Source organism: Populus trichocarpa, chromosome 1 (assembly GCF_000002775.5).
Source record: "Populus trichocarpa isolate Nisqually-1 chromosome 1, P.trichocarpa_v4.1, whole genome shotgun sequence".
NCBI classification, from domain to species: domain Eukaryota; kingdom Viridiplantae; phylum Streptophyta; class Magnoliopsida; order Malpighiales; family Salicaceae; genus Populus; species Populus trichocarpa.
This window is the reverse complement of record NC_037285.2, coordinates 41,118,047-41,129,504: the sequence shown is the minus strand read 5'-3', so window position 1 is coordinate 41,129,504 and position 11,458 is coordinate 41,118,047.

Here is an 11,458-nt window from a genome sequence, read left to right as displayed (position 1 = left end):
TAGAAAGAGACAGGTTAATCGCTCTGGGGATCTATGGGCTCGTGTTATTTCCAAGCTTAATAGGGGTTATAAGCCTAGAAGCTGCTGCTGCATTCGTGGAATATGAAAATACTCATGTCAACCCTACAACTGCCATATTAGCTGAGACCTTTCTGACCCTCAACCATTTTAGAAAGACGGGGAAAGGCGCAGTGAGATGTTGTACTCAATTATTATACATCTGGATGGTAAGCCATGTTGAAACCAAGAAGCCGATCTTTAATAATTTTTGGTGGTTTAACCAAAAACCCTTGAAGATAATGGAGGAAGAAGAATGGGGAATCCTGGGTGATCAGGGTTGGATGAAAAAACTACAAGAGTTACCTAGTAGCAGCTTTAGTTGGAAGGCCCCTTGGGTTAAATCAGTTGATGTCATAGTAAGTTATGGACAAAAATGTTGGGTACCTTTAATTGGGATCACAGGTTATGTCAGCTATGCTCCGGCTCTGGTGATAAGACAATTAGGTGGCATACAACACATCCCAAGAACTGTGGGACTTGCTAAATTTTTCGGGTTTTTTAAGGATCAATCCGCGAGAGAAGTTCTCGAAACCATCAAACAAGATTGGTGCCATTTGACTGTAATTCAAAGGGAGTCGGACAGTTTGAGAGACCCTAGTTCAAGTGAAGGATATGAAAAGTGGAGGAATTTGACCCCGATTGCCGCTCCGAAAAAGCCATGTCCTGAAGATAGGCCTTCACGAATTGAAGAAGGGTCATTGAAAAGAAAAAAGGTCAGTAATGAGGAAGACCTTATGGAGCAATTAGAAAGGCTCCAAATAGAATTGGGAAAGAGTAAGGAAGATAAAGCAGCATTAGAAAGGATGATGATGGAAGGAGATAAAAGCAGAGTGTTTCTAAACAAACAGCTCGAATCCAGAGATGCGAAAATAAGGATGTTGGAGATGCAATTGAGCAAAGGAAAGGCCGTAATAGAAGAGTCTGAGAAAGAAAGAGGAAGACTGATTTTGGATTGGATGCAAAGCAGCTCTGAATTGGAAGCGTTGAAAGCCGACTTCAACGGCTATCAAGAGAATGTCGAGGACAAATTCTTGCATGTTCAAGCAGAGTTGTTGGACCGAATTGAGAAGTATGATAAGTTAAACAAGAAATATATGACGAGAGAAATTCGCCTAGCTGAATTACAAGAGTTCGAAAGAAAGGGGAATGAAGAGGAGGTTTTGAAGGCAGATTTGGCAGCTAAGAAAATTGAAGTTAGAACGCTGAAGGTGAAGTTTGACAAAGAACGAGAAAAGGTGAAACAGTTGACCAAAAAGTTGGAAGTTTCAGAAAAACATAAAGAACAGATCGACACCAACAACAATACCTTGAATCGGAACAACATGTTGCTTATAGAGAAGATGGCCAAAGTAAATGAGCAAATGGATGAAGCTGCCATTCACGCACGGATTATTAGAGCCAATGCTCGAAGGATGGGAAGGGACATCTTTCGTTATCGACAAAGCTTGGCTGAGACAGATGCCTTCTTAGAGAAAATTGAGAATCGAGGCCTCGCTTTCCTACCAGGGGCTAGAGATATGGATGAAGAGGAATATTGATGTATTTTTCTTTTTATTATTTTGTGCCCTCTTTTCGAGAGATGTATTAGCCAATATTAATGAAAAGGGGCTTTGACCCATCTTTTGTAAAAATATAGGCCTACCAAAGCAGCAGCTTGAGCAAAACTACTCCTGATAAGGAACGCGAAAAAAAGAGTCCATGCCCATTACACAAGAGGAATGTTGGCCATCGATTGTTTTTTTTGAAAAAAAAAAAGCTCATATTACATATGCATTCATGCATTGTTTCTTTATCATACATTCATTTACATTTTTCCATGCATCCCAGACCGTGAAACATAGGTCCCACATCCAAAGTCCACAACACCCGGTCTAGAGCGAGAATGGAGAACGAAGAGAGAGCTCACTTAGAGTCACATTATCAGACCGAGTTGGAGTCCGTAAAAAATGAAGTTTCTCGGCTAACAGACTTACTCGAGCAGCTTTTAAGAGCTAAGAATGGGGAGGGAACATCAGCACGACAACCTGAAGGAGTGCCAGCAGTTCACATTCCTCAAACATCTCAAAACCAGGGGGCAAACTCGGCCAATGAACAACATTTTGTGTCTATCACCCCTATCCAGCCAACTCACGCTCCAATCACTGTGGACTTAATAACGAAGGGAGTCCCGGATAATAGGTCTCCCAGTTTGATAGGCCAAGACAAGCTATTTGCTCTGGAAGAAAGATTAAGGGCAGTTGAGGGTAATGACTGGTTTGACCCTATGCGAGCAGCCGAAGTATGTTTGGTACCAAACATCGTGGTGCCAAAAGATTTTCGGATACCAGAATTCATTAAGTATACCGGTTTGGAATGCCCAAACATTCACCTTCGATCCTACTGCAACAAAATGGCGGAAGTAATCCGTGATGATAAATTGCTAATCTATTTCTTTCAAGATAGCCTAGCAGGATCCGCTTTAAGCTGGTACATGAGGTTAGACAGCATTAGGATCAGGAGCTGGAGGGACTTGGTGGAAGCTTTCCTTAAGCAGTGATTGTGCATCAAAAGTATCATTAAGTCTCTTATTTTACATATGTATTTATTGTTTTTATTTGGGTTTTTTATAATAATTGATGTGCTTTTTAGTAATGAAGTTTCTTTTAATGTTTCGATAGGTTTTTGGAGCTTAAATGAATTATTTCAGAAAATTCAACGTCGAAATTCGGAACAAAGAATTGAAGAGAAATTTAGTTGAAGATTGAAGAAAATCTTGGTTCAAATAAGTGCTCCAAATTTGCCCCAAAAATCAATTCTATTCCAATTCTAGAAAAGAATATCATATGATCTATTTCAAGCCCAAACTTGCCTTATGTTGTGTGCAAACTTCAACCATCAAACACTCAAGGTTTTAATGTCAATCTTAGCCCAAATAATAGATACATTTGTATCCTTATTTGATGCTTAAATTTAGCCCCAAATCAGCCTCAAATCAGCCTCCAAATCAGCCCAAGCACAATCCATGATCTTACATGTCCACACAACAAATAACATTTGATTTATTTTGGATAATTCATTGATCCAAGAGGGCAAGCACATGGATGGAAAGCTGGAGGGGACATTGTCACATTATTTTGGGTCAAAAAGAAGAAAGAGACAGCTCACAAAGGAGGAAGAAAAACGTGCACCAAAGTGTTCTCCAAGCTGGCCTGATTTGATTTTCCAGAACACCTTTCGGTGTTTTGCCCATAACTGTTGACTCAGATTTCCAAATGAGCTGTTCTTTAATGATCTGGAAAGATAACAGAATGGCCTATAAATATGTCTCTAATAGCCATCTTCAAGGGAGGCTTCTAAAAGGGTCGAATTTCTGTCCAAAGTTAGAGTCAGATTTGTGTCCAAATATTTACTGAAATTGTGTTGTATTCTTCTTTATAGATTTCGGTTCTTTAGCTTGTAAAACTTATTATTTCAGTGTGATTCAAGTTATTTCATGTTTATTGAAGTGTTCTTATATATAATCATGGTTGGCTAATCTCCTTCTTGGATCCAAATCAAGGATGATGGTGATTGAGGTGAGTTCTTTAATATATGAATGAATCTTAATGTTTATCTTCTTATTTTCTTCATGAATGTTTTATTATTGCAAAGAAATTTTAGAAATCATTTAGGTAATGTTATAATCTTGAATTTTTATGCACAAACCTTAGTTTTGGTATAGAGATTGCTTGATTCAATGTCTTACTTAATATGAAAGTACTTGTTCATTCTTAAGCAATAATCAATCTTCATCTTTTTAAACTTCATTGTAATATCTTCCGATCTAATATCACCATCGTTGATATTAGGTTGAGTTATCTTATATATGTTGAAGGAATCACCAATACATCACCATTAGAATTGATTTGGACCAAGACTTACTTTTTCTTGTCATTTAAAATCTATTTACACCTTTTCATCTTTGAAAACGAATCCATCAATCATTTTCAACCAAGTTATTGTTAATTTAATTTCTCTTGAGTTTCTTTTGTTACCTAGCTTAATTTCCAGATCTAGCTCTCTGTGGATATGACCTCGATCTTACCGAGTTAATTGCTACATCGCACACTCGTGCACTTGCGAGTTAAAACAAGCCGAACATAAAAAGCGGTCAAGCAAGCAGTACAAGTTTAACATGGAGATCGCTCCTGATCGAACAAGTTTAATGTCAATGGAGAAAAGGAGCCAAGAATCAGTAAGGGCTTATGCACAAAGGTGGAGGGATGAGGCAATGCATGTCCAACCCCCTTTGATAGAAACAGAGATGGTGAGCTTGTTTGCTAATACCTTCAAGGCACCTTATTATGAGCACCTAATGGGTAGTTCCTCTCAACATTTCTATGATGCGGTACGCATAGCTGAAAGGATAGAGCAAGGGATTAAAGCTGGGCGTATAGCGGTGCCGGTGGAAAAGAAGGGTTTTATTGGAAGAAAGAGAGAAGGCAATATTAACAACTTGGAAGGCGGGTATAAGGGCAAGAAAGTAGAATCCCACAATCCACAAGTACCTACCTCTCAATTCTCACACATGAACTTTAACCAACCTTTTTCCCCTAATCGAACAAATAACCAGTCAAACAACCAAAATCACTACCAAAGACCCCATACAAGATACACTTCAGAACAACTGCCGCCGCTACCCATGCCTTTGAAGGACATGTACGCCAAACTATTGAGCATTGGACACATAGCTCCTATCCCTACACTACCATTACAACCACCATTCCCAATTTGGTACAAGCCCGAGTTAACTTGTGAGTACCATGCGGGTAATCCCGGGCATGGGATTGAAACCTGTTACGCTTTCAAGAAAAGATTGTTGGAGCTTATTAAGATAGGATGGGTATCCTTTGAAGACAAGCCCAATGTTAATTCAAACCCGTTGCCTAAACATGCCTCAAGTAGTAGTGGAATAGGCATGATAGAAGTTGGAAATCAATGCAAGGTATTGAAGGTGTATATGGAAAAGATGTACTACATGTTAGTACGATCAGGATTTCTAGAGACAAATGTGGAAAGCCATTCGGAGGGAGGTGGTTATTGTGAGTTCCATGGAAGAGATGGACACCATATTGAGGATTGCATCGAGTTTTGCGAAAAGATTGCAAAAATGTTAAAAATGGGGCAATTGAGAATTGAACCCATGGAGAGCAGGGGTGAGGTGAGTATGATGGAAGGTCAGATGGAGATGACAGGAGTATGCAGGGTCCAACAAACAGCTAATGGTCCCCCAAGGCTAATCTTGGTTAAACCGTCCTACACAAAAGGGAATCACAATGCCATGCCTTATAATTATGGTTATGCCTCCAACGTTCGAGCTCCTCTTCCTTTGTTCCAGACTGAGATAAGTGGTTTGACCAAGAGTGGTCGTTGCTTTACGCCTGAGGAGTTGAGGAAGGAAAAGGGTAAAGAAGTGGTAGATCTGGACAAAGCACTAGAAGTTAATAAGCCGGTAACGGAAGAGGAGTCGAATGAATTCTTGAAGTTGATCAAGCATAGCGAATATTGCATAGTAGATCAACTAAAGAAGACTCCAGCTAGGATCTCCCTTATGTCCTTGATACTCAGCTCTGAGCCGCATCGAAACGCCTTGCAAAAGGTATTGAATGAGGCATATGTACCCCAAGACATTGAACATAAAACCATGGAGCATCTAGTGGGGAGGATCCATGCAACTAATTACCTGTACTTCACAGCTGATGAGCTCGATGCTGAAGGTACCAGACATAATAAGCCTTTATACATTACGGTTAGGTGCAAGGACTGCCTCATAGGAAAAGTACTCATTGATAATGGCTCGGCCCTTAACGTGTTGCCAAAGCACATGCTGAAAGAAATGCCGATCGATGAATCCCATATAAAGCCAAGTACTATGATGGCCAGAGCGTATGATGGCTCGCCTAGGCCAATAATTGGGACTTTAGAAGTGGAGCTATATGTGGGACCACAAATGTTCCTAGTAACACTTCAGGTTATGGATATCCACCCTTCCTATAGTATGTTGTTAGGAAGACCTTGGATTCATGCAGCGGGGGCAGTAGCTTCGTCAGTGCACCAATGCCTGAAGTATATCATGAATGGGATGTTGGTAACTGTCAAGGCCGAGGAGACAGTATCCATGATAAAGAATGTGGCTGTGCCTTTTATCAAAGCGGATGATTGCAAGGATAACAATATCCATGCATTTGAGATTGTGAACACCGACTGGGTGCCGGAGAACACAGTGTTAAGAAGGCCAAGGATCTCAGAAGCAGCAAAGATGGCAAGTCTATGCTTCTTGAACCGCGGGATCCCATTTCAGTATAACCTTATTATCGGGATACCAGAAGGGGTTAATCTGGCAAGGATGAAAAGTGCTGCTCAAAGATTTGGGCTAGGGTACCAACCTAACCAAGAGGATTATCGGTGGGCTGCTGGTCGGAAAAGGTCAAGAAGGATGGCTAGAATTAAAGGAAGAGAGCCTGAGGAAGAAAAGCTAGAAATCCCTCCCCTTAGCGTGTCATTCCCAAAAGCCACATACATAATGCAACATGATAAAGGAGCCGAAAGCCTTGGTCAAGAACTGTCAAACATGGGCATAAATACCTTGGGGGAAAACAAGGTGGAAGGAGATGACATGAAGACAGTAGCAAGAAAGGGAGATGAAGCACTCCCACAACTGACGGTCTACACCATAGAAGAAGTCTCCGCCAAGACCTTTGTGCGCAAGTTGGCTCAGGACGAGAAGTTTCAGAACTGGGTGACCCAAGAAGCTCCAGTGGTTTTCAAAATGTAAACCAACTTTGTTTGCCTTAACATGCTTTTGTCATTGCTTATGTTTGCTTTTATTTCCTCTAGTTGACAATCAAGGCTCATGATGTCAGCTAGATTTTATGTTTGTCATGGAGCCCACCTTTTCTTTAAATGAATGATGAGATCATGCACTTTTCAAATTTGTTTTTTATACATTTACACCAAACACTTCCCGTTTTCAGGAATCCTGAAAGCGGATCTCCTACAACATCACATGCATTTAGCATCAAGAATAAATGGCCAAACTTGAACGAGCATGTGATAGCTATGGAAGAAGAAGAATGGGATGAAAGCAATATTAGTGAATTCACCAGGCTAGTAGAACAACAGGAACAGACTTGGAAGCCTATCGCCGAGGAACTCGAAACCATCAATGTGGGCAGTGATCAGCTCAAGAAAGAGTTGAAAATAGGTACCTTAATTACTTCTGAACAAAGGATAAAAATGATCACCCTATTACAAGAATATTCAGATGTCTTTGCTTGGTCCTATGAAGATATGCCTGGTTTGGATACAAATATTGTAGTACACAAGATACCGTTGGAAAAAGGTTGTAATCCAGTCAAGCAGAAGCTGAGGAGGGCCCACCCGGATGTCTGGATCAAGGTCAAGGCAGAACTTGAGAAGCAATGGGATGCTGGTTTCCTAGAAGTAGTTAGATATCCACAATAGGTATCTAACGTTGTGGTGGTACCTAAGAAGGAGGGGAAGATTAAAGTTTGTGTGGATTTTCAGAATTTGAATCGAGCTAGCCCTAAGGATGATTTTCCCCTACCACACATAGATGTTTTAGTGGATAACGCTGCCCGGAGTTCCACTTATTCCTTTATGGATGGTTTTTCAGGATACAACCAGATAAAAATGGCTCCGAAGGATAAGGCAAAAACAACTTTTGTCACACCTTAGGGGACGTTCTGCTACAAGGTCATGCCATTTGGATTGAAGAATGCAGGAGCAACCTATCAAAGAGCAATGGTGACTTTGTTCCACGACATGATGCACAAGGAAATTGAGGTGTATGTAGACGACATGATTGCCAAGTCTAAAAGGGGAGAGGATCATGTTGAAATTTTGAGGAAGTTGTTTGAGAGGTTAAGGAAGTATGAATTAAGGCTCAATCCAGCAAAATGTTCATTTGGAGTTAAATCGGGTAAGCTGTTAGGATTTGTGGTAAGTGATAGAGGTATAGAGGTGGATCCGGATAAAATAAGGGCCATCCAAGCTATGTCATCCCCTAAGATGGAGAAAGAAGTAAGAGGATTCTTGGGAAGGTTAAACTACATTGCTCGGTTTATAGCTCAGCTAACAACGACGTGCGAACCTATATCCGACTACTAAGGAAAAAGAATCCCGGAACCTGGAATGAGGAGTGTGAGGAGGCATTCAATAAAATCAAGCATTATTTACAAAATCCACCTTTACTGGTTCCTCCAGTATCAGGAAAACCTCTAGTATTATATCTCACAGTAACTGAAGCAGCCATGGGATGTGTATTGGGACAGCATGATGTAACCGGAAGGAAGGAAAGAGCTATTTATTACTTAAGTAAGAAATTCACTGAATGTGAGTCTAGATACACGGAGATAGAAAGGCTTTGTTGCGCGTTGGTGTGGGCGGCAAAGAGGTTGCGACATTATATGTTATACTATACCACTTGGTTGATTTCAAAAGTGGATCCTCTGAGGTATATTTGTAACAAGCCCTTTCTCTCAAGTCGAATTGCAAGGTGGCAAGTTCTATTAGCAGAATATGACATAGTATACATGACAAGGAAAGCCGTAAAAAGAAGTGCAATCGCGGACCATCTGGCCGATAATGCTGTTGAAGATTACGAACCTTTGGATTTTGACTTCCCCGATGAAGATATATTGTCAATAGAGAAAGAAGAAGAGAAGACAGATTGGTGGACGATGTTTTTTGACAGTGCAGTGAATGTATATGGTAACGGGGCCGGTGCGGTAATAATCTCTCCTGATAAGAAACAGTATCCAGTTTCAGTTAAACTGCATTTCGAGTGCACCAACAATACAGCTGAGTATGAAGCTTGTATCCTCGGTTTAGAAGCGGCATTAGAGTTGAAGATAAAGAAGTTAGATGTATATGGAGATTCAATGTTGATTATTTGTCAGGTTAAAGGGGAATGGCAGACCAAGGAGGAAAAGTTGAGGCCGTACCAGGAATACCTATCCACGCTAGCAAAGGAATTTGAAGAAATTAGATTCACCCATTTGGGAAGGGAGGGGAACCATTTTGCGGATGCTTTGGCCACGCTAGCTGCTATGACTACCATTGATCTCAAGTGCAAGGTACAACCGGTACACATTGATATTAGAAATGACCCAGCTCACTGTTGCTTAGTTGAAGGAGAGATGGACGGACAGCCTTGGTATTATGATATCAAGAACCTTGTGCAAAATCATGAATATCCGGTGGGAGCTTCCAAAACGGATAAGAAAACCTTAAGAAGGTTGGCTATAGACTTCTATTTAGATGGAGAGATTTTGTACAGAAGATCATTTGATAGAACCCTGCTAAGGTGTTTGAATGAGGCAGATGCTAAGAAGGCATTACGGGAGGTCCATGAGGGGATCTGCTCAACCCATGCTAGCGGGCATATGATAGCGAGGAAAATCCAAAGGGCTGGTTATTTTTGGATGACACTAGAGAAAGACTGTATCGACTATGTTAGGAAATGTCATAAATGTCAAGTTTACAGTGACAAGGTCAATATGCCACCAGCTCCTCTATTTAATCTAATATCTCCTTGGCCATTTGCAATATGGGGAATCGACGTGATCAGACCTGTTAACCCAAAAGCTAGCAATGGTCATAGATTCATCCTCGTAGCTATTGACTACTTCACAAAATGGGTGGAAGCTAATTCATATGCCCACGTAACACAGAACGTAGTGAAGAAGTTTATAGAGAAGGACTTGATTTGTCGATATGGTCCTCCGGAAAAGATAGTGACAGATAATGCACAGAATTTCAATGGCAAAATGATAGCGGAGCTGTGTACTAAATGGAAAATCAAGCATTCGAATTCCTCACCATACCGACCAAAAATGAATGGCGCAGTAGAAGCCGCCAACAAGAACATCAAAAAGATTATTCAGAAAATGGTAGTCACATATAGAGATTGGCATGAGATGTTGCCGTTTGCTCTTCATGCATACCGCACTACCGTCAGGTCCTCGACAAGAACTACTCCATATTCTCTGGTGTATGGTATGGAAGCAGTGATGCCTTTGGAAATAGAAATCCCGTCGTTAAAAGTGTTGATGGACTCCGAATTAGAAGAGGCCGAGTGGGCCAAAGTGAGGCACGAGCAACTGAACCTGATCAGTGAAAAGAGGATGGCTGCAATATGTCATCACCAACTTTACCAGAAACGAATGGCCAAGGCATATGATAAGAAGGTTAGACCGCGATTGTTTCGAGAAGGGGATCTAGTATTAAAGAAAATATTGTCACTACCTGGAGACGATCAAAGCAAATGGGCACCGAATTACGAGGGTCCTTACGTAGTAAAGAAGGCATTCTCAGGAGGAGCGCTGAAGTTGGTTAGAATGGATGGAGAAGACCTAGCTCGACCCGTGAATTCTGACTCTGTAAAAAGATATTATGCTTGATGTAGGCTCCTAAATCAATAAAGCAAAGTTTGGCCATTGACTTCTTTCTCTTTTGCATTGATCTCACAACAATCATTTTTTTTTCATTAATCCCAACAGTGCATGTCTTGTTGTTATCGCACCAAAAAAGTTTAGCATCGGCTGAACGAATTTCTTCTCTATACAAAAGCCCAGACTAGGATCACACCCCTACACTGGGGGCGATACGAGATGTTTTTATGAAAAGTCTTACGTGTTTAAAATCGGACGGAAGCCTATAGATTTGAAAACCAAGCTAAAGCATTTGACAAAAGCATGACAAAGAGGCAATGACAAGTCATACATTTTGGAAAAAGGACTATTTGAAGAAAGTCAGAGACTTCTTCTCCAAGAATATGATAGGAGGCAACACGAGAGATGAATCTAGCATACGACTTCAAAAGCAAGCTCATGTTAAGAAGGAGTCTCATGAACTAGAAGAAGAGGATGGGGCCTATGTTTCAAAACCAGGTACGAATGCATGCATGGCATCTAATCATAAATCATTGCATATATGTTTTTTGGAATCGTTACAGGAGGATACCTTAATGCATTCCAACAAAATTGGAGACGAAGAAAGAATCATTGAGTTGATTTTAGAACAACGAGAAGAGAAGATAATAATTTTCAAACCCTGCCATCAGGAAGAACGACATCGAGCAATCGGTAAAAGGGAATCGCCAGATGGGATTCCAGGTTGACCGATTTACAAAATAGATTTTTTGGGTTTTTGATTAAAGGAGATCGCCAGAAGGGATCTCATTATTTCAGCTTCGAATAAAAGGAATCGCCAGATGGGATTCCAAGTTGTTTGAGATCACCAGAAGGGATCTCGTATTTCGATATCGGTCAAAGGAGGTCGCCAGAAGGGACCTCGTATTTCGTTTGAATAAAAGGAATCGCCAGATGGGATTCCAAGTTGATTAAAGGAGATCGCC